At 37.6% G+C, this 27,501-nt stretch overlaps 3 non-coding genes and 1 pseudogene across 3 annotated transcripts; 2 read left to right on the forward strand and 2 right to left on the reverse strand.

Annotated features, from left to right (window-relative positions):
• Window positions 1-1,481: 1,481 nt before the first annotated feature.
• Window positions 1,482-1,555, reverse strand: TRNAR-UCG (transfer RNA arginine (anticodon UCG)). The gene has a single exon. It is a non-coding gene; the product is annotated as a tRNA-Arg (tRNA).
• Window positions 1,556-2,558: 1,003 nt separating this feature from the next.
• TRNAK-UUU (transfer RNA lysine (anticodon UUU)) lies at window positions 2,559-2,631 on the reverse strand. Its single transcript has one exon. It is a non-coding gene; the product is annotated as a tRNA-Lys (tRNA).
• A 14,657-nt stretch (window positions 2,632-17,288) lies between these two features.
• Window positions 17,289-18,980, forward strand: LOC148009061 (18S ribosomal RNA; annotated as a pseudogene).
• A 1,875-nt stretch (window positions 18,981-20,855) lies between these two features.
• Window positions 20,856-20,929, forward strand: TRNAM-CAU (transfer RNA methionine (anticodon CAU)). The gene has a single exon. It is a non-coding gene; the product is annotated as a tRNA-Met (tRNA).
• The last annotated feature ends 6,572 nt before the right edge of the window (window positions 20,930-27,501 follow it).

The raw sequence follows: 27,501 nt of genomic DNA on the forward strand, positions 1-27,501 counted from the left end.
CCACTAAAGGCAGAGTTTGAGGGCTTTTAGATTTTCTTATGGAAAACAGCTTTCATTCCCTTATATCCTTTCTTTCCTTTTACCAATGGGTAAGTGAAATTATTTTTGTATCTTTGGTAAGAAGATGGAACATTATAAGAATCTTGAAGGTTGGGTATTCAAAACAAGCCAAAATCTCAAAGTTTATTTTAATGAGCCCAATAAAGTAAAGCAACAAGACAATAATCTAATGACATAAAATAGTTACAAGTAAGTAAACAAAAACTTTTAACTTCTATAGATATGAAGAGGGCAAAAACCATAACCTCGGATGATTTTTCTCGAAGTTCCAGAAAATGCCCTAACCGGATCAATTTACCCATTTCACGCAATTTGGTTGGTTACGTGTCTTTTATAGCACCTTTTATGTTATGCCATATAGAAAGGGATTGTCTAGAATCGGTTGGATCCTTAAACTATGAAAACGACTTTCACATGATGGCGTAGGATAAGGCGAATCCTCTATCTAAGAAGAACGGGATGTGGTTCTTAGAGAATGTTTTCATCTCGGTGTTTTCTTTTTATACTCTAGTGTTTCCAGAGCTTTTTAGTGGTTGCATAGAATGGTCAAAGCCTTACAGACGACGAAATTGCTAAAAAGAAATATTTCTCACACGTGTTCTTTAGGAGAGATGGGTTTCTCACGAGTGCTTAAAGGATAGGCTATTGATATTTTCTTTCCCTTGGAATGGAATTCTTTTTACTTCCATAGCTCTTTCCCTCTAACTCCATCCTGTCACATCGTCGCCGTTGCTGCACCTTTTGTAATGTTACGTGGGTAGGAAAGCATAGAAATAAAATAACCGACGATATGCCTAGATAAACCAGTGGATATAGAGAGCGGATACGAAATAAAAGAAGATACGACGTCTGCAAGTCGGAAACGATCATTTCGTATCAAACAGTATAATCTCAGACTAGGCTATGAAAGCTAGAGAAGCGTGCTTGGTCCAAATCCAAGCACCCGGCCAAGACACTATATAAACAAAAAAGGTTCTCTGCCACATTGCTTAAGGGGTACGAGAGGATTGGTTTTTAAAAAACTACTTTTCTTTTATTTATTAGAACGGCATAAAAAACAAATAGTTGCTTTAACGCCTGCACTGAATATGGGCCTGTCCTATGACGTTCTAAACCCAGTTCACGTACCTTTAAAAGACAAACAGTCGACGTCAAAATACCAAACTTTCCTGTCGATGTGCATTGGGCTAGCTTTGAATTTCCTCATTTCACAAAGGTTTACTTTCTTGTTTCCACATTAAATCAACTACCAAATATCCCTAATGCTTAATGGCACAGGTAAAAAACAAACAAAAAAGCCCCTGGACCTGAAATCGTTGGTTTCGCATCGAATAGACATATAGATTAATAAGTAAGTAAACCAAAGTAATTAAGGCTTTTGAGGGCCAAAACTAAGAATAGACAGCGATGTGTCTTGCGTGTGCATCGAAGAGGACTTGAACCTCTAACCACCTGGTTCGAAGCCAGGCACTCTATCCAATTGAGCCATCAATGCTAAAAAAATGTAACTTGACATGGCTTTTTCCATAGGAACATTCATAAAAAATCCAGTGTATTTAACCATATCTTCTTTTTTAATGACGGTATCATTATTGAACATAATAATTCCTATCTTCTCATTCTCAGAATTTGAAGCCATTCCTTTGGAAAGTAACCTCATAAAGTTCACTATGTGATTGATATAGAGGAAAGGGATGAAATTTTTCTCGCCATGTTAGTTCGTATTTATTTGAAAGAAAGTAAGTTTTAACGGAATAAACTAAGTAAATGGAGCGCTAAAGCCAAATATGTATCCATAGCTATGCAGAGACGGAGAAAAATAGATAGGTATAATTGAAAGATGAAAAACTACGCAAACGAGTTAACATTTATATAGTTTTAAATCATAGAATCAAATTTCAAAATGAGCCCAATGCAACTACTTTTTGCTTCGTTTTATGGGATTTTGTTATTTGATTTAATTGGCAAAAATGGATAAGAAACGAATAGACGAGTAAGGTATTAATTGCAATTCTTTTAATTTGAGTCAACTTAAACCATTTTATTTCCTTGCGCTTTATTGCTTTGTTTGGCAATGTTTATTTCTTTGCTTTGCTTGAGCTAAGTTTTTTATGACCTGCTGGGCGATTTAAACTTTCTGACGTTAATGGATAAAAGCAAATAATTCTACAATGATATTTAGATATGAAATTGAAGGTCAGCCTCCATTATATGACATTAAAATTACATCGTAAATTCTGATAGTAATAGTATTTTTTTCTTCCGAAAATCCCTGACCAATTTTTTGTCTTTTCACTCCCTAAAAGAAACAAAGGAAAAAATGATTTGCCATTATGTTTTTTTTGAATCTTTTGTTTTCTTTATCGCGGTTAAACGAAGGGATGAGCTCATGTTTGCCCTTTTTCACAAAAGGGCGGTCTGGATTGGAGATTATCATGGCATAATAATCTCCATTAGACGGTACCATCTGCCTAAAGCATTTAATGTTTTAATGCTTCTGAGTATAGCAGGACTTGAACCTGCGACCATTAGATTAAAAGTCCAATGCTCTACCAACTGAGCTATATACCCAAATATTATTCTATTATTATTAATATTAATTAGAAGAGAGATTTCTATGTGGTAATTAAACGAAAAAAAACAACTCTGATGCGAGTTTTTCTTTGATTTTTCCTTTCTTTGGGATGTTCGGCAATGAAATTACGATTTTCACAGAAATTACTTAACGAAAGAAAGCTTAAGACAACAATTAGACAACATAACTTATGAATACTGGAAATGTTTAACCCGAAACTCTTAATTCTATTTGTAGCGTTACTAATCCAATTCTTGCCATTGCAAGCCTTACAAGAAATGGGAAATAATGAATGCAAGCTATACAAGAATTGCTTGAAATAAAGGCTACAAGCTGTACGGAAAATACAAAAATTAGGAAATTGCCATTACAAAGTAACGGCACGGAAGAGCTATTGTGGATTTGTAGAAAACATTTTTATCCTTAAGGATTGCTCGTAATGCGCTTGGATCCATTACCTGTAAAGATGGCCATTTATTGTTAATGAATACTGATTCTTTATATAACGACATGATAAAGAGAGTGGCGGGAAAGACTAATTCAAGTTGTATCAATTCCAAATGGATCGGTGGTTTCTCAACCAATTGGACACATATGAGACGTGAAGAACGCCCGCATTCCAGTCCACGTTTCTTAAAGATGTAGAAATGCTTTGAAGGATTGATAACACGCGAAATCCCAGATAGTTTAGTTGTACTGAATGTACGTAAAGATTTTATAGCTATATCCGAAGCCAATCGATCGTGAATCTCTATTGTATCTCTGATAGATTCCATCTCTCCGGAGGAATTGCATAAATTAGTTACTTATCCTATTTCCGTAAATAGTGATTCCGTATGGTTTACAAATCCATTCCGTTAATCGATTACGAAAACAATCATTCATTCGAAAAAAGCCCAAAGACCAGCTAGAAAGGCTCGAAAACCCACCGATAAAGCCATTCAGATTCGCATAAAAGCCAATAGGCCTTAAACAATCAAATATTAATAGCCTGTCCATGTTGTTTTTAATTGAAATCGCTAAAGTTGCTATCAAATTGCATAGTATTACTGCTTTTTAAGAGACAAGGATAATCCAGGCTTCACTAGACCCAAAGGTTTTGATGAAATGCTTTTGCTGCACGAGTACCGCCTGGAATGATATCGGATACGTTATGTCATTTTCTTGAGAGCATTAAGATCAAGAAATTTATGCGATTTGATCGCTAGACTTAATTGCAAAAAAAAAACATTTATTTGACATTATAGGATTAATGGAATCATGACTGATTATTTAACTAAGACCTTATTGGAATTTGCTTTTGTATCAGTTTTATTTTTTCGAATGGAAGTTTCTATGTCATGTGGGAACTCTCCGATTGTATCTTTGCAGCTAATATTTTCTATTGTATGGCTACGTCAATTCAGACGATTGGCCCATGAAACGAAGCCGGGGAAAGGGTTTTTTTGACATAAGTTCTAATAGAAAAGCCGGGAAGGCGTCAATTAACAGATATTGGCTACCTGCTGATGTGGTGAATGGAGAAAGCGTTAATTGGCTTGATCTGACATAACAAACATTTGCATTTTGCTGCCTGCTCTATACCTCTAAGCCAACTGTCTTAGGGGATGTAAAGTGCAGGAATATACGAAATTTCATTAAGGACATAGCTGGGATAATGGCAAATAGAAAGTTTCAAATTAAACGCTAATATGATATAAGTTTGCCTTTTGTTCCTTATTTTAGGCCACTTATCTGCGATAGTTTTGTTTGAGCCAGTTTATGGGCATTTTAATGCTGATTGAGAATTCTGTCGGCAGATAATTTATTTGTAGCCATTGATTACGCGTGGGAAAATAGCTCAGTTGGTTAGAGTGCTGGTTTGTCATATCAGAAGCCGCGGGTTCGATTCCCGTTTTTCTCGAATCAATAGGGCATGGGCGGTCTAGTCTTCCGCATGAAATTTGCTGCAGCAGGTTGCGGGTCCATCGGTAACCAAACGGAACCAAGCCGTACGACTTGTAAGTATCCTTTGCTGGTGTGTGATCTGAATCGCTCCTCCGTTCACCCCCAAGGAAGTGTAATATAGGTAGTACCAATAGATCCACTTTGCACATTCCATTCTATCAGGTTTTTCCACCATAAAGTTTATGATAGTTGCATCCTTATCCCCAAGTCCAGAATACCAGTTGTCCAGGGGTCTAACAACCAGTTCCATCACTGTTCCCCCGGAAACACACCGAACCGCTTAGCATACCTATCGCTATGCTCAGGCTCGGAAGTAATTCTGTTTCAGATGCAGAGCGGATGGGTGGGATCCTTTTATCTTTGATCTAGTATTTTTTCCGCTTTCTTCACCTGCGCCAACATTTTTAGATCTAATCATTAACCATGTACGTTAATAAGTTTCAGTCAATAGAACTATGTTCATACATCCTAATGTGCCAGTTATTTCATTTGCGGGGAACCAGAAAATCCTGGAAACAACGAGAATAGCCATCACGCTTTTGCCATATCATGGTGCGGCTTCGGACGGAAGTAAAGGCAAACAGTCGGGCGCCAATAGTGCTGCAATGGATAGGATGATCTTTGCAACTTTGGGAGGCGATAAAGTAAGGTAAATAAGTGGAAACGAGAGTACGGATAGATTGTAATGCTCCCGGATACACGTTGGAAAAACCAGTAAAGCTGGCCTTATTTGCAAATACACATTGTAAAAACCTGGCCTTATTATTGTTTATTTGCCGGCATTATTCCTGCTTATTTTAGGCCTTATTTTCCGATTGTCGGATACACTAAGGAAAAACCGTTAGTTTTTGCAGAACCGTGAGGATTCAAGTCCCTCTATCCTCAGTGAATAGTATAGGGGCAAAAGTCACAAAATTTCTGGTTTGTAAGAGTTCGTTAGGAAAGAGTATCTGTTCCGGACAAGGAAAAGAAAAGTGGATCTCAATAAGCAACCTTTTTCTATTCAAAAGCTTGCTTATTGAGAAAAAGTCATATGTCGAAGTCATAGATACGGATAGTTGCTATGTTTTTGCTTGGCCGGGATAACAACATAACAAGGAAACTTGATTTTTGGCCACCGTAACCTAAAAGTGATATTGATTAGCTTATGATCCTGTTAGCAGACAATGCTTGATGAATAGCAAAAATAACAAAATATTTTACAAGCACCTTTTTTTTACAAACCATCATAAATATCACAAACATCGCTTGGAATAAAAGACCAAACAAGAATAAGGGAAAGCAAAATGGACTTCGCCTCATTATTCCCCGGTGTGATCCGTTGGTCTTGTAAAATAGCCAGCGCTATTATATTAGTAATGTAAACTCCAATCAAAGGCAAAAAGAAATCGTCAAGACCTCCTGCCAATAGCTGAAATATTCAGCTGACTTTCAAGCCTTAGCAAAGGAATGGCTGCCCTTAGAGCTGTAGAAGCAGAAGGCTTGAAGCGCAAGATGAAAAATGAATGAGTGTAAGCTTCGTGGCCTGACAATTAACAGTGCTGATTATACTTAAGGACTCGTCATCATAGCAGCGGGAGAGAGCAGGGCAACGACAGATTGGGGATCGCCATTGAGCCTTTTTGAACGTCCGAAAAGGGTAAGTTATTGATAGCTTTGTCTAAGATAGGCCATCTACGCTCGCCGCGCTCCCCACGGAGTATGGCTCGCGTCCAGACTTTCGGTTGGGAAACGGAGTAACTTTCAAAAGCTCCCCCAAAGGAGGGCCGGCCAAGCCGTATGTTTTTGAAAATGGGATTTTTCCTTAAGCTTTAAAGCCGACGCGGAAACCCATTAATTTTTAATAATGTAGTAGATAATGATAAATCGTATATAATAAATGTAATGTGTGTTAGAGCATGTATCATTTCGATTACGTATTGAATTGACCTTTCTACATAACTTAAGACAAGCCTAACCTTGTGTCATGATTAAATAGGAAAGGGCTCGATACAATGGGAAGAGCCGTATGAGGCCATCAGTTTCATGTACGGTTCGGAAGCCAGGCTTATGTAATAATGCTGAAGCCTAGGATAACTGCATAGTTTCAGTTCTATTTCGTTGCGCGAAGGCGCCCTATGATATTCGGTGAACCCGTTAAAATACGAAAACATAAGTTATGATGGAAGCAGGAATCTAATTAAACTATTACACTTGCGTAATATGGTTTTGGCGAATGCAGGACTCAAAAGCCCCAAAGTGGAAGAGCCAAAAATTATTTTGTCAAAGCCACATAAACCCAATATTATTTTGCTAAAACCATTAGACAGGAAAATGGTTTGGATTGAATTGACCAAGATTTGGCGTGATCGTGAAAAGGTCAAGGGGTTGATTCTCAATCTGATGAAGGGCGGATATACTGTAGCTATCGCGGGGTTCATAGTTTTTTTTTCTAGGAGTCTTTTTTGCAAAAGTAAAAATAGCAAAGTACAAAGGAATAAAAGATTCCCTAGAAATCTAAAAGTCAAATCCCATATGAATAGGAACAGAAATGCAATATTAAACAAAAAAAATGACACATTTCGCAGGAATAGAACATTCAGAATTCTAAATATGAACCCAATAAAACGTAACATTGTAATAAGAGAGATTCATAACGTATCAATCAATTCCGTTCAAGTGCGTCAGGGCAGTAAAGTTTTTTGAAATCCTGGACTGGGCAGTGCCGGCGAGAAGTGTGCTTTGGTCTAAATCCAAGCAACCCGGGAGAGTGGCTGAGTGGTTAAAAGCGACAGACTGTAAATCTGTTGGAAACCCTTCTTCGCAGGTTCAAATCCTGCCTCTCCTAATAAAGTATTTGAACCTTTTCTTTATTCTTAAATAGCTTTCTTGCATTTAATGGGTGTTGGGACAGACCCAAGCACTAGATAAGATTTGAATGCTTAAATAGCATTTTTCGAAAGGAGTTTAAGCGAGTTCGTCGCAAACCATTTATTCCCAATCAAGGGCGCCTTTCCTCCATTCGATGAGAAAACCAATAGTCAAAATCCAAACAAATAGCATCATAGACCAAAATCCATACTAACCTATCTTTTCTAAAAAAACTGCCCAAGGAAATAAAAAAGTTACTTCTAAATCGAAAATAATAAATAGAAAAAGGACCAAATAAAATCATATATCAAATCGACTTCTAGCATCACTAAAGAGATCGAACCCACGCTCGTAAGCTGACAATTTTTCTGGATCTGCCGTTTTTTTACCTGTAAATGTAAAAGAAACCATGATTAGGATAAAAGAAAGTAGCAAACTGAAGATAAAACAAATTGCAATAGGTGCAAACTCATCCATCGTTAAATACTTAAACAGAAAAGGATAAAAATCCACCACAGACGGCTCTAACGTACTACAAATGCTAGGCCATATATAGATTAGCTGCTGTATGCAAGCATCAGACGTTTGTTGGGTATCTCTTAATAAAGGCAGTAGCTGTTTGACTGTCTGCGGATAATAATTATCCCCCATTTCATGGTATTTACGAATGCATAAATTGGCTTTCCTTACAAATCCAGTAAAAGGTTCACCATAAGGGGAACCCTTGGATAAATAATCTCTTAGATTAGGTAATATTACCTGATGTAATTCATTTAAGGGTCTCGCCAAAGCTTCCCTTCCCGTGCTGTTATCGTTTTCAGTAAGGTATATAATATGATTAAGATGAGCGTCGAAAGAGTTCTTCAATGTCTGATATTCTCTCAAATTTCTAAGCAATGGATCCATATTTTCAATTTTTCTTTAAAATACTTAGGTATAGCAAAGACTTACTTAAGCTCTGCGGTCTGTTTCTGATGTTTATGGATATTCTTTGAATAATTTAAGAAATACAACAAATAATTTATATCAAATAGAAGAAAGAATTGATAATAATTTCTTAAAATTTATTAAGGATATCTGATCGTGTATCAAGAGGTAAATCTATTGAAAATATAGATGTTCCAGAAATGGTTAATAATGTAATCAAGAAAGACCATTTTTATTTGAGTCTATAGAAACAAATACAGTATCTACTCAAACTGAAAATATTCAATTAGATAATATTAATTGAATATATCCTTATTCAAAGCCAGTTCTCGTAACCTTTATTCAAAGCCAGTTCTTGTATCCTTATTTAAAGCCAGTTCTCGTAACCTTTATTCAAAGCCAGTTTTGACCAAAATATTCACCTTATCTTACAAAATTGATGTCAAATGACCTTTTTATTAAAAAAAAGAAATATGGCCAGATGGGTTTAGAGCGAATTTTTTTTTTACAACAAAGATTGCTATGGCGCAACCCGTTTGGATTGGCCGAATAGGTTCTTATTAATCGATTGTTATTATACAAGAATTCTTGTATCGCTCATGCAGATCTTCCATCTACCGGAAACCAAAGGATTCATTGCTTTTCCTTTTTTGTCGAACTTGTATAAACACAACCCTATTTGCACCTATCAGTTACGAACTTGCTATTGTTATGAAAGACAACCCCTAGGCTCAGTCACAGCAACGAGTACCGAACCGTCGTTCCCACGGCTACAGTACCAGGAGTTGCTGCTGAGCCAGCCCGTTCAAAACAGTACTTCTGTCTAGCAGAAACTATTAGCGACATCCCTAGAACAGTATTCGTATCGTGAACCAATGGCCACTTTTCCGGTCGAAGGAAATGCCTAATAAATAGTCAAATACTGCACTCTTTAGCTACTGTACTCCGGAAACAAAGTAAGGGAAAGCCCCGTACGTCAAGAGCTGCACTGCTATGAATCAAAGACTGTCTGCTCGCCGTTTCCGGCCAGTATTGCGGGTTCAATGGCTTTATACGAATTAGCTGTTTTTGACCCATCCGATCCCCAGAAATGGAAATTGTTAATACTGGCACTGTACCTTAAGTGGGAGATGGAATAGCCCGCATTCATGGTTCGAACAAAGTAATGGCTGGAGAATTGGTAGAATCTGAAGATGGTACAGTAGGCATCGCTTTGAATTTAGAATCTGATAATGTTGGCTAAGTACTGATGGGCGATGGTTCGACCATACAGGAAGGGGGTTCCGTAAAAGCAACGGGAAAAATTGCGCAAATACCAGTTAGTAATTCTTTCTTAGGCCTTTAAGCCAGTAAATGCTTTGGCCCAACCGATCGATGGAAAGGGTCAAATCCCAGCTTCTGAGTCTAGATCAATTGAGTCTCCCGCACCATATGGGAATTATTTCAAGACGTTCCGGTGGCGGAAAACGACCCGAATCTGCAGGAATTCGGGAAGGTTGAAGCAATGGCCAAACCTCCTTGAGGCTACAGCAATAACGTCATAAGCAATGACACTTAACTAAAGCACTTTATCCTCGCTTTCCACCTTTTATCTAGGGTTAGGAGGATCACGCGCCATAATGCCGGATCTCCATCTTTCTTTGTTGGTTGCTCTCCAGTCGCAGAATTATGAATAGTTTCACTAAAAATAAGTTTATTGGCTTGAAAAAAAAAATGAACCAATCCTTTAGCCTGGCAACCTGTACTATTTTTGCTGCCTCCAGCAACCTGTTGCAACTAACTTCATATTCAGGATGAAACAAGACAATTATGCCAGATAGTAAGGAATTACAAGTTTTCTGCACTAGAAAAAGCTAATAAATGGACTCGACCCATTATATATTTTTCCAGTAGTCATTTTAGGGACGTTTGCATGTACTGTGGGTCTTGCGGTTCCGGAACCATCAATGATTGGTGAACCAGCAAATCCTTTTGCGACTCCATTGGAAATATTACCCGAATGGTACTTTTTCCCTGTCTTTCAAATACTTCGTACAGTTCCCAATAAATTATTGGGGGTCCTCTTAATGGCGTCCGTACCGGCGGGCTCGTTGACCGTTCCTTTCATAGAAAATGTAAATAGGTTCCAAAATCCGTTTCGACGCCCATTGGTGTGGGTGGAAGGATCTCCTTGGCAATGTTTAAAGCGCTAGAACAGAAGGTGCGCCTGAAATTGAGACTTTTGATTCAAAAGGAGATGAACAGAAGGTTCAACACCCTTTTGATTGCACTATTGATGAACAGGTTCAACATAATCCTCCTTTTGCTAAATCAAAAGATGTTGAGGCAGAAGCTGAATCAAAAGCAGGGCCGTTAGGATGCTTAAAAGCAACCTCTCTTTAATGAACGAACGGTTATAAACATCAGAAACAGACCGCAGAGCCTAAGTAAGTCTTTGCTATGCCGTTGTATTTTTGCTTTTTGGATGAAGAGATAGTTTGATCTATGGATCTGGTCAAATATTTAACACTTTCTATGATTTTTTTCCCTTTAGGTATCCGGGGAATTTTTTTAAATGGAAGAAATATCATCATTATGTTAATGTCAATCGAGTTAATGTTACTGGCTGTCGATCTAAACTTCCTAGTATTTTCCGTTTATTTAGATGATATGATGGGTTAATTATTTGTTTTATTAGTGTCAACGGTGGCAGTTGTGGAATCTGCGATTGGGCCTGTCATTTCAGTGATAACTTTTTGAATCCGCGGAACTATTGCTGTGGAATTTATTAATTGCATGAAAGGTCAAGCGCTATTGTTTTTATTGGATCTCGTTTTTTTCTTTTTCACACAGAGCTTGCTTCGGCGTCAAAAAAGGTATGGTCTAAATTTATCTCTTAGAATCTAGCAAATTGGATAAAATCAAAAGCTTCTGTCACTCGACCACTTTCCGCTCTGACCCTCTGAGCCAAAATTAGGCTATGAAACGGCGACAACAAATTACGATAAATGGTATGCTTTGGCTCTATAAATGAAACATCATAATGTTGACAAATCGTGGTCTTCACAGAATCTTTAAGAAGACATTGACTGGCTAAGCCATGAATTTCTTACGTATTTTTAATCATTGCAATAGCGCATCATTTTACAAAATTATGATATTGGCGGTTTTCGAGATTCTCAAAAGTGCTTGCTGTCAACGCTAATATAATGACTTAGCTTTTACAATAAAATCGAAACTAAAATGACCGTGCCGGGCAACAAAAAAGTTTAATAGGCCAACAGATAGCACTTCACAGGCAGTTGATGAAGGATCTGTGGCAATCGTTTGAGGTGAATTGACAATTTTTCGTGGCGGAACCAACTTCTTTTATACTGTCAAACTCTGCACCGTCAATTGAGCTATTCAAGCCAATGGCTTTTCTTGTTATGTTTACCTTGTTTCTGGCTAACGTACTGGTGGAGAATTTTGTTTTTAAGGAATAAATGATACGATTCATCTAATGTATTTTTACAAGATCTTAGGCGTTTCGGTGCTGCAGAAAGCCTAATCTGGGATGTCTCTAATGATTCCGTATCTTGGCCGAAGATTTACATTTGTCAAATGGCCTAGGTGTGCGCATTTTGAAAAGGTTTGACATCTGCATGTATGTAAAGGTGATTCTTTTTAGTTAGTTTGCCTTATTGCTTAAAGTTGCTTTCTTTTTACCGGTTTATTTATCTGAGGCAATTTTGATCAATCTACTGGATCCTTTGCTAAGTAATCATCAATTTCATAAACTCCTTACTACATCTGATGGCAACCGGAAATTAAGAAATAATCATGCGGCCCACATACTGACAAAAAAATACGCGACCAAACATTGGCTGGGGCTGGCTAACCTCCCGAAAAAAGCAATGTATATGGACTAGAAGGGTAAGGGCGTGGCTTTACTAAGTAGTCAATCTTAAAAGTTTAATCACAACCTTGCTATTTGTTCCCATGTGGCAGCTGCCATCATTTTAATAACTACTTTGATATCACTAACGTCTACTAAGTTGTCTTAAAACGAATAAAATGCACACCGAAATCAGCACGCCTAGGAAATAAAGATTAAGTCACTTTAAGGTGCTAAGGCCACAACGTATAACTTGCATACGGAATAGATTGGCGGCAGATCCAGAAGGCCACAGACTGTGGGTTCGATACTCTTTATTTCAGATAGAATCTCTCCCATTTTGGTCCCTGGGGAGCATGCCTAAGCCCTCTGAAAGTTTAATCAAGTTATATTACACGCTATTGATCTGCCTCCTTAGCCAGGCTGGATCATTGACAGTAGGGCAAGGTCCGATCAGAAAGGTTTCGACTTACTAAAAAATGTCAAACAAATTCTCATAACAAACATCATTCCGCAGCTCAAACATATAGCTAAGGCGAAAGTGCTTAGTATTAGGGTGGCTTAATTTATCAAAAATCCGCACGAGACGCTCCTTTTGTTCCAAATATGCAACCAAGAGTTTCTGTTTATCTGTCATTATCTAACTAGGTGTAGGTAAGTGTTCAATTCGATCGTATAGTCTCAACGAATGACAGTTTGTTTCAGATCACCGTCTTTATTTCTCTATCTGCTTCTCCAGGTGCAGTGTCTTGAGTACCTATAGTGATGACTACATTGGTTGGTATGTAATGTCTAGATGTAAAGTAAAATCCTTGCGAATAAGCAAAGCCAAGTGCTCTTGTTTTACGATAATGAGGACGATTAGTTTCGTTGCTGACCGAAGACACGCCGAATTTTCCTTTAAGCGCTTCAGTCCGCAGATCCCTTTAGTCCAATATAAACCAGAGAAGGGAAGATTAGTTTAGATCCTTCAAATGCTTACTATTATTGATATTGAAAACCGCAAAGCGCGTAAAAAACTGCCCTACTTCATGGATGATCAGAGGTGGCGGACAATAATGAGTCACTTCGGTTTATTTTGCGCGAAGAACTGGCCTTTTCTCTTTACCCTTTGCTTATGTTCGTCTTCAAGGCTATATCGAAATAACAAAGCTACCTTATTGCAAATAATGCCATCGTATGCTAGCGAACTTGTTTTTTCAGCTTTGTCTTGCCCCAGGTTTATAATCATTGAATTTTACAAATACCAGGGATAGTTGGACATTACATCTACCATACTTGTAGTTGCTTTTTCTACTACATCTGATGCTTTTTCTACTACATTTACTGCTTTTCCTAGCATATCCGTTGTTTCTGATGGTTGTGATAGTGCTGGCTTTTCTATTATGGTTGTTAACGATAACGCCTTTTCAAATGAGTTTACCGGATTTTCCTTGCCTCCAAACCTAACACAAAAATCTTAATACACATAAATTGTAACTAAAAAGCTAATAAAAGGACTAACCGTTTCTTATTCTCATTAGGATGAGCATTGGAGCTAATGAAAGGAACGTAACCAAACATACGAGGCTAGCTGACGGGATTCAAGGCCTGAAACTCTTAATCTTAACGTTGCACTAATTCAACTTTTGGCTTTGCAAGTCCAACTTTTAGTGTTGCAACCCATACTACAAACATAAAAACTAGGAAATTGCTTGAAATAACGACTGCAAGCCATACAATACAAGATTGTTTGAAATAATGACTGCAAGCCATACGGAAAATACAAAAACTAGAAAATTGCCATTACCCGCCTGAAACTCTTAATCTTAACGTTGCACTAATTCAACTTTTGGCTTTGCAAATCCAACTTTTAGTGTTGCTAATCCAACTTTTGGCATTGCAAACCATACGTAAAAATAAAGCATAAACACTAGGGAACAGCTTGAAATAACGACTTAAGGCAAAAACACTAAATCTAACATCAGAAAACCATGACCCTAAACTTGCATTGGAAAATGGAAAGCTAGTAAAGGAATAAGCCTTTAGTAAAGAACTAAGGTAAAATGGAAAGCTAATAAAGGAATAAGCCTTTAGTAAAGAACTAAGGTAATATGGGAGGCTAGTAAAGGAATAAGCCAAACGTAAGGAACCAAAATGACATGAAAGGCTAATAAAGGAACGAACTAAACTACAAGCATAACCCCAAGGGTATGGATAAAAAGGAGTGCCTTCGGGAACGTGGATACAGGTGGTGCATGGCTGTCGTCAGCTCGTGCCGTAAGGTGTTGGGTTAAGTCCCGCAACGAGCGCAACCCTCGTGTTTAGTTGCCATTACTCAAATTGGAACCCGGCAACAGACTTTTACAAAGGTGATAAGCCGGAGGAAGGTGGAGATGACGTCAAGTCAGCATGCCCCGTTAGCTCTGGGCGACACATGTGCTACAATGGCCGGGACAGAGGGTCGCGACCCCGTAAGGGCAAGCTAACCTCAGAAACTCGGCCTCAGTTCGGATTGCAGGCTGCAACTCGCCTGCGTGAAGCCAGAATCGCTAGTAATCGCCTTAAGGTCAGCCATACGGCGGTGAATCCGTTCCCGGGCCTTGTACACACCGCCCGTCACACTATGGGAGCTGGCCATGCCCGAAGTCGTTACCTCAACCGCGAGGAGGGGGATGCCGAAGGCAGGGCTAGTGACTGGAGTGAAGTCGTAACAAGGTAGCCGTACTGGAAGGTGCGGCTGGATCACCTCCTTTTCAGGGAGAGTTCATACTTATTTGGCACTTCGGTTTCCTGCTCACTCTTCCAAGTCTTGGAAGAAGTGATTTACACACCCCGAGTTTTTCGAAGCGATTGCCTTGTTTGCTTTGATGATGGCCTTTTTGACATTATTTGTATTTTAAATAAATTCACCGAATAACGAATGGGTTGTACCTGGAGCAGGGATGGGGGCTTGACTAATTCCTTCCTTCTTTTTGGTTTGGCCCTTTTGACCGAAAAGGTTAAGCATGGTAATTGATCATTTTATTTGAAATCAATAGAAACTAAGGTGTCTTTGGATTTTGGGCAATGACAGATTCGAACCACGTAAACGAGGCACTTTATTGACTGGGCTAATTGCCTTCATTATTTGAGCTAATTGAATAGAGGTTTTTATTTTGTTCAACGGTAGTTAGGATGTAAGGATAGATTCATTTCCTCCTCAAAAGACTGCACCATGATACAGGCTATTGTTTCGTCTTTTGGGACTCAACTAATTATCAATGCCCGTGGCATTCATTGGGATCGTTGGAGCTCAACTAACTAAACTATCGATGCCTATGGCTAACAAATTCATTTTATGCCCAAACAAACACGCAGACATGAGGATTTTTATTTATTTCGATCAAATGGATAAGGAATGTTAGCATTATTAATTAAAATAATCTATTGTATTAACCTTGGCTGCTTTCTGTCTGAGAGCCAGAGCAACTATGCAATTATTTGCGTTATCATAGAAATTTCGTATTTGCTTTATTTTCGAGACGCTATCTGTTTTTTTTTGTTTGATTTTTTTTTGGCATAAGGTAGATAATGAATTTATTTAGGAATTCGTATGCAGGAATCGAAAATGTAATCTGGCTGGTTTCCGATGGACAGAGCAATTTTCATGAATGTTGAGCACATACTTTGTGCCGGCAAAGCCGACGCAAGTTCCTTTTTTAAGTGCTAAAGCGTTTTAGCCTTTTGAACCAAAGCCAATAGGATGTAAATCGATCGACCTTTATCACCCCATATTATTATTTATAAGCCATAGCTTACTTCGATCTTATTTATCCTTCATAGAATCTTTGGAACTTTTTTGGCTGCTGCATTGTTAATTGGTATTTTTTTTTTGAAAGTTGGTCATTTTAGCCTTATTTTTGAAAGTTATTATTAATGTGCCTTCTTCGTTGGAAAGCATTTCCATTGGTTTATCTTAGGCCTAGTAAATTTCATTTTTTTAGCTTTGTCTTATTATATGAGTAATGGGGTTTGTCATTTATGGTAAGATTTCGGATTTATTTTAGATCTGTCTTAAGTTTATATTTTTGGAATCGTGATGTTATTAGTTGCGGTTTTTTTGACTTTTTCGAAATTTATTCAATTTTCCATTTTGTAAGCACGGGGAGTAAGCTAACCTCCCCAGGCAAAGATTCTATTTCGACAAACTAAACCTCTTCATCGAAAAATCAAAAAAAATTGAAATTGATCCTGGCTATGATGGTCTATATGTTGATGGACTGTTTCTATATCTTACCAATAAATAAGTTAATGGACTGTTTCATAATGTTCAACGTGTTGATGGACTGTTTCTCTATCTCATAATACTTACTAATAAGCTGTTGATGGATATGTATAACAATGTGAAAAAGGGATAAGAAAGAACCAAAGGACATTTGTTTTTAAAGAAAAAGAAGAAGATCCAATGCATTGGTTATGGTTTCGGTAAATGCATTGTACCATATTTCTTTCTTAATAAAAAAAGATGTTTCTAATTAAACTGTTTATAAGAGTTAAATGGGACAAATACATTGGTTATGGTTTCGGTAAATGCATTGGCTATGTTTTTGATAAATGCATGGGTTCTGGTTTCAGTAAATATATTATCTATGGTAAATGCATAGGTTCTGGCAATGATAAAATCATATCAAATATGTCTTTCATATAGTCAATCTTATTTGAAAGTAAATACATCGTTTTTTAAATGCATTGGTTCCGAGGAAAGCACTAGTTCAGGAGACTATATCAAAAACCAATAAGGAGAAAAGCCACTAAAAAACCAATAAAAACAGTTGTAATGACTATCGTACTTACCTAAAGCGTTAGCTTCTCGTCAATTCCTTCTATTTTCAGCCATACTTTACTCTCCTGCAATGAATCCTTTGGTTTCCGGTAGATGGAAGATCTGCATGAGCGATACAAGAATTCTTGTATAATAACAATCTTTGGTATCCGGAATGTAAGATGATTCGCCTTGCCAGTGGCCGTTCCGCTTACGGTTGTTAGTAAAAGCTAATAACTTACTAAGAAATCATCATCAACCTGCCTCATATGGCAGAAATTCACTAAAAAATTGGGCTTGATCCTGGCCCAGAATGAACGCTAGCGATATGCTTAACACATGTAAGTTGGATGTCATTTCTGTTCCAGTTTTATGGAATAATTGAAAAAAAAGTAGCAAACGGGTGCGTAACGCGCAGGAATCTGCCAAACAGTTCGGGCTAGATCCCGAAGCAACGCAAGCAATAAAGCTATGCGAGAAGATAATAAAGCGCTGTTTGATGAGCCTACGTAGTATTAGGTAGTTGGTTGGGTAAAGGCCAACCAAGCCTACGATGCTTAGCTGATCTTTTCGGATGACCAGCCACACTGGGACTGAGATACGGCCCAGACTCCGCCGGGAGGCAGCAGTGGGGAATCTTGGACAATGGGCGAAAGCTTGATCCAGCAATATCGCGTGGGTGAGTGAAGAACGTCGCAAACGCGAGGAATGGCAATACCGCTTGTAAAACCCTTTCGTCAAGTGTGCGATGGTGACAAAACTTAAAGAAGAAGCCCCGGCTAACTCCGTGCCAGCAGCCGCGGTAAGACGGGGGGGGCAAGTGTTATTCGGAATGACTGGGCGTAAAGGGCACGTAGGCGGTAAGTTAGGTCGAAGGTTAAAGACGCCAGCCCAACTGGCGGAATGCTTACGAAACCAATTTACTTGAGTGAGATAGAGAAGAGTGAAATTTCGTGCGTAGGGATAGAATCTGGAGATACACGAAGGAACGCCGAAGTAGCGAAGGCAGCTCTTTGGGTCTCTACTGACGCTAAGGTGCGAAAGCTTGGGGAGCAAACGGGATTAGATACCCCGGTAGTCCATGCCGTAAACGATGAGTGTTCGTTTTTGGTCTGCGGATCGGAAGCTCAGCTAACGCGTTAAACACTCCGCCTGGGGAATACGGTCGCAAGACTGAAACTCAAAGGAATTGACGGGGGCTTGTACAAGCGGTGGAGCATGTGGTTTAATTCGATACAACGCGCAAAACCTTACCAGCTCTTGACATAGAAACACTTGGCGTATGCACATTTGACATATGAACTAGTGTACTTGTTCTTAACGGGATAAGATAAAAATTCGTACAGGTGCTGCATGGCTGTCGTCAGCTCGTGTCGTGAGACGTTTTTGGTTAACTCCTATAACGAGCGAAACCCTTGTTTCATGTTGCTAAGACATGCTGTTTACAAAGGATCCATGCCGTCTTTCATCAGCAGCCGTACAGCTCAATGGTTGCTTGAGATCGACGGTATTCTTTTTATTGGGTGTTGCACTCATGAAAAACTGCCCGTAGTTTTACTATGGAGGAAGATGGGGATAACGTCAAGTCCGCATGGCCCTTATGAGCTGGGCTACACACGTGCTACAATGGCAATTACAATGGGAAGCAAGGCCGTAAGGTGGAGCGAATCCGTAAAGATTGTCTAAGTTCGGATTGTTCTCTGCAACTCGAGGACATGAAGTTGGAATCGCTAGTAATCGCGGATCAGCATGCCGCGGTGAATATGTACCCGAGCCCCGTACACACCGCCCGTCACACCCTGGGAATTGGCTCCGCCTGAAGCATTGAGCAGGGATCACTTATTAGTAAAGTGCATTATGCTTCCGTTAAGTGTAATTCACTTTAGTTTTAAAGGTGTTTCCGCTACATATTATGGTTGGGTCAGTAACTGAGGTGAAGTCGTAACATGGTAGTCGTAGGGGAACCTGTGGCTGGATGGATTCTTCCAGAAAGATGAAGATACAAGCTAAAAATCTCATATATGCGTTAATTAGCCTATTTTTTATCTGTTATTTTAATGATATTTTACTAGTAGCTAAAGGGCATTTTTGATGAAATCATTGTGGCCATTGTTTGTAGCTCAAGGAAGGAACCTTGCCAAGGAGATCCGGATAGTCCTGCTAGAAATAAGTTTTTAAAAAGCCCACATTACGCAAATGGGTTGGCTGAAAGCTAGCCTACGAGCTTTATAGTATGTACATAATGTGGCTATGTCATATGGTTAAACGATCTGCCATCTGCGAAATTAGGATCCTGGCACTGAAAAAAAAAGTATTGGCTAGTTGCTTAATCCATGCATGACTATATAAAATAAGGAATCTCCGATAGTAAGTTTCATATAAGGCTATAATAAAATTGCCCCCATTGTAGTTATCCATGGGTTGCCTCCATGTAACCGTGGGGCAAATTGAGAGGAAACAAAGCAGCTTAAAATTTTCTCTCAAAGAAAACCTCGTAACATTCCCAAAATGTGAAACCTAGACGGTACCTGTTAAGTGGTAGAAATAGGGTCTCTAACTCAAAGGGGAGCCACTATTACGTACTTGAAAAAAAGGGTATTTGCTTTGACGAATTTGTTGTCTCTTATTATTACACATGCTCGGTAAATTAGTTTTCAAATAACTAGGTAAGGGAAACAAAAAAGTATGTCAAAATCACGTATATGGAAGCGATACGAAAAAGGCGTTATGGCCTTAAAAGCACTCCCTAACCCAGATTCAGACCGATAAGTGAAAGAGAGTAAGTTGAAATGATATGAATAAGGGATACTCCTGTGTGTGTAAAAAAAAGAGCGTTACTTTCCGTTACGATCGTTTCGGATATTCCTTAAAGCTGATCTACGCATAAGAGAAACCAATGATTTAGACTATAAAAGATAGATCGGGTGAAAACATGCCGTCCTAACGTAGCCAAAAGTTTTGTCATTTCGCATTACATAGGGTATGCCATTTCGATATTTTATTTCTGTATATAAAAGGATAGCGGTTGATTAGGGCCTTTATTTAGACAGCTGATTAAACAGAGCATTGTTTAGGATGTAACCCCATTATAGCTTCGAGCTGTGTACAAAAGGTTCTTAACCTTATTGTTTGTTAACATTGAAATGAAGTTCCTTAGCGTTGGCCTTTTCGATGTAACTTTATTGACATTTATTAGTTATGAGCTTATAGGCTTAAAAGATATTAAGCTTGGTCACAGCAACGGATACTGGATTATTACTTTTATGGCTATAGTATAGCGGAGTTGTTGTTGAGCTAGCTTATTTGAAACAATACTTTTGTTTCATAAAAGCTATTAGCGACCTTTAAGCAGGCAAGCAAATAGTATTTCTATTAAATCACGTAAGAGACCAATAATCACTTTCCCGGTTGAAACCACTGGCTTGAACATAAAAGCATATGATGACAGAAACAATTAGGCTCTGCTCCATATCTTAACCATTTATTGGTTGCCATATTAGTAACTTAAAGTCGGTATGGTTAAAGATACTGTCTTGTCACTTTGGTTCCATAATTTGAAGTTCTGGTTGTGTCTAGCGTATCATTAGCGTTGAATCTAATTTCAGTGGTCATAGTCGCTTAGGAGCGGACTCGAATCACTTACTTAAAGATTTTCAGTCTTTTGCTCTAACCAACTAAGCTACCTAAACTGCTATAGGAATGGCAGACAAACCATTGATATTATTATCTAAGATTACTCAACAAAGCATGTATTAATGATTAAAGCTAGCCAAATAGGTTATGAAGTTGGTTTATGAAAAGGACTTTAAGTTCGTTCCATTGCTTGTGACAAATTGATCGAATTGATAGTGCGCTATGGGCTTATAGTTTGAATGGTTAAAACGTGCCGCTCATAACGGCAATATTGTAGGTTCGAATCCTGCTAAGCCCATATTTGTGATGGAAGCTCAATTTTTTCGTCTCTGGCCTTGCCTTTTTTTTTGGGTTACCTTTCTATGGAGTATCGCCAAGTGGTAAGGCATTGGTTTTTGATACCAACAAGCAAAGGTTCGAATCCTTTTACTTCAGCTCTGTACGACTATTATTTGTTTCAAAGGGTTATCATTTACCAAAAGTGTAATTTGTCCCTTTCCGCAATTCCTTTAGGCATGAAAGTTAAGAGGTTTCGTTTTGCCATATTATTGGCTTTATTTCTTAGAAATGTAGAAGCTAAAGGGTTAATGCATATTTGTCTATAAGTTAAGGTATTGGTTTTAGTTAGCAAAACCATCCGATTTGCCTGGCCAATAAGGATTTCATACAAAAAAACTACAAACAATAAAGGTAAAATAAAGTCAATTATCCACCCCAAAGGGTTAACTCCGTTATCACATAAAAAAATAAACAAGTTGCAAATATGCCACTACGAACAGCAAACAGACACGACTACAAAAATTAGAAAAAACCTGTCATCCACGATATAGATGAAGTATAATAGAATCCCTTAAATCTCTGAGTGAAGTATTTATATCCGTTAAGTTTTGACGAATTCCTATTCCTAACTCATTATTCTCAAGGAGAATTATATCTATAGGTATTTTCTCTATTTTTGCATATAAATCTGTTGTGTTTTGATAAATAGAATTGTATTCGCGTAGAAGATATTTCGGGACGGGTTGATAACATGACCAACTTGTAAACTCTTTTCAATAGATTCAGAATCCATGAGAACCCGACTAGCTAAACCATTTCAATCAACAAAGATTTTAGCTTTATTTTTATCTTCTGCAGTTACTTCTATAATATTTCCGATTGCCAAATTTCTTAACTATTAGATCATTTGCCAACTGAAGCCATTCTCTAATCCCTTGATAATGTTGGCCAGTAGCCATGATATTCTCATAGTTAAGAAAAAGACAAAAAGCATTATGAATAACATCTGACCATTCTTTATCATATATTTTGATAGAATTATATATTTCTAAAATATTAATTAATTTCTGACAGCAAGAAAGAGAATTCATGTTATTCATTAAATTCTTTGGTTTATATGCATACAGTCCCGCGGGGAGGCAAAGCCTGCCCCTTCAATAGAAGCTTTAACAACAATGCCTTATATTTGCTTGTTTCAGCGTATTTTGTGGATAGTTTCTCAGAAATCTATAGCATTCTGTTGGAACACATCCTGTCTTTTAACCTTCGTAGTTCTATGCATAGTTGATATTATAGCTCCAATCATGGCTACTAACAAAATAAGACTAGACACTGGAAACGGGACCAGATAATTGGTATAAAGTAAATTGCCCAATGCTTGCAAATTTGTCCAGCCTTATATCTTTTCAGCATACACTGTATATCTTGGATAGATTGTATTTGAATGGCTAGATAATACTGGGATGTAATCATTATCTAGAATGACAAAGATTTCTAACCGAGAAATTAATCCAATAGTACCACCTACCGGTAAATAGCGCAATATATTTTCATGAATTTCCGCTATTTTAATGTCTAACATCATCACTACAAATAAAAATAATACGGCAATAGCACCTATATAAACTATTGAAAAGATCATAGCAAAGAACTCAAGACCTGACAAAAGTAGTGAACCAGAAGTGTTGCAAGAAACGAGGATGAGAAGGGAAACGGAATGGACAGAGTTTCTAGCACATATGACCATAATAGTAAAAACTAAACTCAAGCCCGCAAAGACGTCAAAAAGTAGCATGGTTTTTTCGTTTATTTTTATTATCATATATTAATGACGGTTTGTTCTTATGTCAAATTTGACCCTAAAGATTTGGCAATCACGTAGTAGCACCAAGCTTATCATTACTTGGGGAAGACCCGATGCGATAAGGATACACAATCGAACGCCAAATTGATTTGCATAACCGCAAATGGCAAGCCATCCGGGCATGTTCCATTTGGTGATGGCGGTTGTTCAGGACTGGTTTCCTTTATAGCCGAAAGTTCTCCAAAAGTATGAAAAGCCGGAGGACTTTATATCATCCATTCCAGTGTGGTTGAATCTTATTCACCAGCCCGAGGACTCGAAGCACACTTGTCTTCGCTACTCAGAGTTTTAAGAACAACTACAAAAAGACGAAAGATCCCCAATACAAAGACATAAAAGCCAAAACTACTTAAAGCATTCCATTCGCCGTAAGCATCTGGATAATCGGGAATGCGACGGGGCATACCCGAAAGCCCTAAAAAATGCATTGGAAAAAAAGTCATATTTACACCAAAGAAAGTAATCCAAAAATAAATTTAACCCAAAGTCTCTAGATAATGAAACCCAGATATTTTACCTATCCAGTAGTAAAATCCTGCAAATAAAGCAAAAACAGCTCCCATAGAAAATACATAATAAAAATGTGCAACCACATAATAAGTATCGTATAAAGCAATGTCTATCCCAGAATTAGCCAAAACTATACCAGTAAGTCCTCCTACAGTGAACAAAAAAATAAAACCTACTGCAAATAACATGGATGTTTTATATTATATTGAACCTCCCCACATGATAGCAATCCAACTAAAAATTTTAATTCCAATAGGCACAGCAATAATCATAATGGCCGCTATAAAGTAAGCACATGTGTCCACATCTAACCCTACGGTAAACATATGATGAGCCCAAACAATAAATCCAAAAACTCCAATACTAATCATAACATATACCATGCCTAAATAGCCAAAGACAGGTTTTCTAGCAAAAGTAGAAACAACGTAACTAATAATACCAAATCCCGACAATATCAAAATATAAACCTCTAAATGACCAAAAAACCAAAACAAATACTAATATAAAACAGGATCTCCCCCTCCGGCAGGATCAAAAAAGCTGGTATTAAAGTTCCAATCGGTTAATAACATAGTAATCGCACCTGCTAATACAGGTAAAGATAATAAAAGTAGAAATGCTGTCACTAAAACAGACCAAACAAATAAAGGTAATCTATGTATGGTCATTCCAGGTCCGCGCATGTTCAATATAGTAGTTATGAAGTTAATAGAGCCCAAAATAGAGGAAACACCTGATAGGTGAAGACTAAAAATGGCTAAATCGACAGCTCCTCCAGAATGACTTGTTATACTACTTAAAGGGGGATAAACCATCCACCCAGTGCCACTACCTACCTCTATTAAAGCTGAACTTAATAAAAGCAACAGCGAAGACGGCAACAACCAAAACGAAATATTATTTAATCGCGGAAATGCCATATCGGGTGCACCTATAGGAATCGGAACAAACCAATTGCCAAATCCACCTATCATCGCCAGCGTAACCGAAAGGGATATCGTTAAAAAGGCGTGAGCGATTATTAACACATTATAAAGTTAATGATTTCCACCAAGGATTTAATGGCCAGGTTATGCTAATTCCATACGGATTAATACTAGAAGGCATGTACCCATTACTCCAGCCATGGCACCAAAAATGAGATATAAAGTGCCTATATCTTTATGGTTTATGGAAAACAGCCATCTCATAACAAAACGGTTCATTCCTGCAAAAGTGTTTTTCTTACCGCACAAAATATTGATAGGTATTAGAAAATAGAGGCTGCGTAATTAAGTAAAAGCATATTATAATGTTCCGTCTAAAGGAAAAAGCAAAGCCAAAAAATACTTTAGTTTCGTAATTGAATATTTATTATCCATACTACGGCAAAGCAAAAACTTTCATACGCCCAATAACTATGCATGGGCTGCCTAGTTAATTAATTGCAATGCTATGGTTTACATAAGACACAAAAAGATTAATTTCTATACAGAAAAAGCCAATAAAAAGGCACTAGATCATGTGATAAGATCTAAGCAATGCCATAATTTACATTTAAAGGCCAGAAGATAGGTGAAAAGAATAGCTAATTTGTTTCCATCTTGCAATGGGTGATTTATTTTAATGAAAGTAACTAATATTGCTTCTTTTTTTAACCAAACTTATAACCTATATTGGCGTCTTCAATCATTTTTCTAATTAAACTAAAGGTTACTAGGGTTAAACCATACATCACTTTTGGCACTGAAAAGACTTTAACTGCCAGACCGATCGAACAGATAAGAAAAAATCCCGTCAATGGCCCCGATCATTATTTGAAGAGGAGGAAAAAGCAGCTCACTTATGTTTTATAGAAAATACCTATAGATTTATATAACATTAACCATAAGGCCTCTTATATTAGGATATATGGCAATTTCCCTTTGAAATGTCTCGAGTGTATTTTTGATCCTATGAAAGAACATTTCTTTTGTTTTTGAGTTCAAATTGATCAAAGACTTCATTTTAAGACAGAAGATTCATTGTTTCGACAAAAACGTCTACTAAATGACTCTATAGGATTCCACTTTCCGTTTTTTCCTTCATGCACGATACTCTCTTTGTATGATTCCGGTAAAAACGCTGAAAATTAATCTGATCAACTTGCAGTATCTTTTAAACTTTGTCCTTTTTGAGTTTCGCATAAATTTTTTTTTAGATTTTGCCGTTGCATTGTAAGGTGCTTTAAAGTAAGTGCTCTTACAGGCAAGTCAGTGACCATTCTACGGCTATATGTCGTTGCTTTTTTTATTTATAAAATTGTATAAGAATGGATAGAAAGTTAGCTTTGAAAAGAGAGGCAGCTAAAAAAAACCATATCTTTGCAATGTGAAATTTCATTTCCTAACATATTCCTTACCCATTCTATAAATAAGCATTAAATGTTTTAAAGAAGATTCCTCAAATCAGATCAAAACAGTGCCTACAATCAGATCCTAAGGTTACTTCATTTGTATGCACTCTGCTCCGGCAACAGATAACTGTCTTAAGACATTTTATCATGTAACAATTAAACTTTGGTCACAAGTTTGCAGATAGTTAGTGTACGGATTCGTTTTATATACCGTTTCATTAAGGCGGTACATAAGTCTAAACCATCACTATATCATATTATAGTCTCTAAGTCTGGGCAGCCAAACCCTCAGTGCCTATTCTCCTTAACCAATGTTTACATTATGACACCATTCTTGCTGTATAGTCAACAGCCTGTTATAGAAAGTGGTTTCATAACTACATTTATGACGACATAGTCATTACTAAAAAAAATTACATTATAGCCTACTAATATATGGTTCAGTTTTACAGGATGCCGATTTCAATAGATAAGCCCATATTTGTTAACTTTAGGTAATATTAAATTTGCCTCTCGGTTTATGTTTAAGGGTTTAAGCTTTTTTCGTTCCGTCTGTTTCCTTACCAAAGAGGGCTTATGATTAGCTAATGGTAACTGAAGATAGGACCAAAACGATTAACCGAGACGTCGTTAAAACAAAGAACCGTTTCCGTTTTGCAGAAAAGTTCCTTTCGCTTAGTTTTACTTTTCAAGTTTCCAGGATGTTCTAAGGCAATCGAGATAATGGCATATAGTCTAGTCACTGGACTACAATATGCTAAAGCAGTTGTGTTACTAAGAATGCTGGCCGGTGAGCCACTAAAGGCAGAGTTTGAGGGCTTTTAGATTTTCTTATGGAAAACAGCTTTCATTCCCTTATATCCTTTCTTTCCTTTTACCAATGGGTAAGTGAAATTATTTTTGTATCTTTGGTAAGAAGATGGAACATTATAAGAATCTTGAAGGTTGGGTATTCAAAACAAGCCAAAATCTCAAAGTTTATTTTAATGAGCCCAATAAAGTAAAGCAACAAGACAATAATCTAATGACATAAAATAGTTACAAGTAAGTAAACAAAAACTTTTAACTTCTATAGATATGAAGAGGGCAAAAACCATAACCTCGGATGATTTTTCTCGAAGTTCCAGAAAATGCCCTAACCGGATCAATTTACCCATTTCACGCAATTTGGTTGGTTACGTGTCTTTTATAGCACCTTTTATGTTATGCCATATAGAAAGGGATTGTCTAGAATCGGTTGGATCCTTAAACTATGAAAACGACTTTCACATGATGGCGTAGGATAAGGCGAATCCTCTATCTAAGAAGAACGGGATGTGGTTCTTAGAGAATGTTTTCATCTCGGTGTTTTCTTTTTATACTCTAGTGTTTCCAGAGCTTTTTAGTGGTTGCATAGAATGGTCAAAGCCTTACAGACGACGAAATTGCTAAAAAGAAATATTTCTCACACGTGTTCTTTAGGAGAGATGGGTTTCTCACGAGTGCTTAAAGGATAGGCTATTGATATTTTCTTTCCCTTGGAATGGAATTCTTTTTACTTCCATAGCTCTTTCCCTCTAACTCCATCCTGTCACATCGTCGCCGTTGCTGCACCTTTTGTAATGTTACGTGGGTAGGAAAGCATAGAAATAAAATAACCGACGATATGCCTAGATAAACCAGTGGATATAGAGAGCGGATACGAAATAAAAGAAGATACGACGTCTGCAAGTCGGAAACGATCATTTCGTATCAAACAGTATAATCTCAGACTAGGCTATGAAAGCTAGAGAAGCGTGCTTGGTCCAAATCCAAGCACCCGGCCAAGACACTATATAAACAAAAAAGGTTCTCTGCCACA

This window comes from Lygodium microphyllum, unplaced genomic scaffold (assembly GCF_053477565.2).
Source record: "Lygodium microphyllum isolate KBCC unplaced genomic scaffold, Lygodium_microphyllum_v1.1.10 scaffold_42, whole genome shotgun sequence".
Taxonomy (NCBI): Eukaryota; Viridiplantae; Streptophyta; class Polypodiopsida; order Schizaeales; family Lygodiaceae; genus Lygodium; species Lygodium microphyllum.